The following is a 1,929-nucleotide window of genomic DNA, read 5'->3' on the forward strand; positions in this document are numbered from 1 at the left end:
GGAATTTCAAAGAACAATGCACTGAGATATGCTCGAACATACTAAGAAAATAGCTCACACAAAATTATAGATGAACATGAGCAGATCAACGATCTTAGCAGACAGACCCATTTCTCACAAACCACAATCGAACGCCCAAATGGAAGCCCACTAGATACCTTTGTTAGATATATTTAAATAATAATATATTTAATTAGGGTTGGAAACGGGGGTGGGGGATTCCCCACCCCGTTCTCAGGGGTATTCTCCCATCCCCGCCTCCGTCCCCACCAATTGGACGAGGATGGGGATTCCCGTTGGGGGAAACGGATCCTTGTGGGGACATATCCCCATTTTTTTAATATATATTAAATATATATAATTATATAAATTTTGATAGTTAATATATTTATAAGGTATATATATAATTCAATAAGAGTTGTTGATGGAAGTTTATCTAGTAGGTCAAATCTACCTCAAGAGTTAAGGAAACCTCGACGTAGTGGGAGGGTTGCGAACCCACCTGTTCGCTGTATGGGTTTAACTGAAATCCTGGCTATGGTAGTCGATGGCGAGGTTGAGGATCCATTGTCTTATAAGAAGGCAATGGAGGATGTTGACAGAGATGAATGAGTCAAAGCCATGGATCTCGAGATGGAGTCTATGTACTTCAACTCAGTATGAAATTTTGTAGATCAACCTGATGGGGTTAAACCTATAGGTTGCAAATGGATCTATAAGAGGAAACGAGATGCTGATGGGAAGGTGGAAACCTTCAAGGCTAGACTTGTGGCAAAGGATTATATCCAGGTGGAAGGAGTTGACTATAAGAAGACTTCCTCACTTGTTGCTATGCTTAAATCTATCTGCATCCTCCTGTCCATTGCCTCATATTATGACTATGCGATATGGCAAATTGATGTCAAGACTATCTTTCTGAAAGGTAATCTTGAGGAGACCACTTATATGGTGCAACCCGAGGGATTAATAGCCCAAGGTCAGAAACAAAAGGTTTGCAAACTGAATCAGTCCATTTATAGACTGAAACAACGTCTCGATCTTGAAACATAAGGTTTGATACTGCGATAAAATCTTATGGCTTTGACCAAAACGTTGATGACCCTTGTGTCTACAAGAAAATCATTAACAGTTCAGTAGTTTTCCTAGTGTTATATATAGACGATATCCTACTCATTGGGAATGATGTAGGTTTACTGACTTTAATTAAGAACTGGCTAGCAACTCAATTCCAAATGAAAGATTTTGGAGAGGCTCAGTTTGTTCTTGGGATTTAGATCTTTCGAGATCGAAAGAATAAAGTGCTAGCACTGTCTCAAGCATCATACATTGACAAGATGTTGATCAAGTACTCAATGCAGAACTCCAAGAGGGGCCTTTTGCCTTTTCGTCATGGAGTTACATTGTCTAAGAAGTAATGTCCTAAGACACCTCAGAAGAGTGAGAAATGAGATGGGACCCCTATGCATCTGTCGTTAGTAGTTTGATGTACGCGATGTTATGTACTAGACCTAACATCTACTACGTTGTAGGAATAGTCAGCAGATATCAGTCTAATCCAGGACATGGTCACTAGACTACCGTCAAGAACATCCTCAAGTATCTTCGGAGAACAAAGGACTACATGCTTGTGTATGGATCTAAGGATTTGATCCTTATTGGATACACAGACTCTGATTTTCAGACTGATACGGATTCTCGAAAATTCAATTCAGGATCAGTGTTCACTCTTAACAAGGGAGTTATAGTATGGCAAAGCACTAAGCAGGGGTTCATCGCTGACTCCATTATGGAGGCCGAGTATGTAACGGTTTGTGAAGCTGCTAAGGAGGTCGTTTGGCTCAGGAAATTCCTGACTGATCTGGAAGTTGTTCTAGACATGTCTAGGCCCATCACCCTTTATTGTGATAATAGTGGTGTTGTGACAAATTT

Source organism: Benincasa hispida, chromosome 9, assembly GCF_009727055.1.
Source record: "Benincasa hispida cultivar B227 chromosome 9, ASM972705v1, whole genome shotgun sequence".
In the NCBI taxonomy this organism is placed as follows: Eukaryota; Viridiplantae; Streptophyta; class Magnoliopsida; order Cucurbitales; family Cucurbitaceae; genus Benincasa; species Benincasa hispida.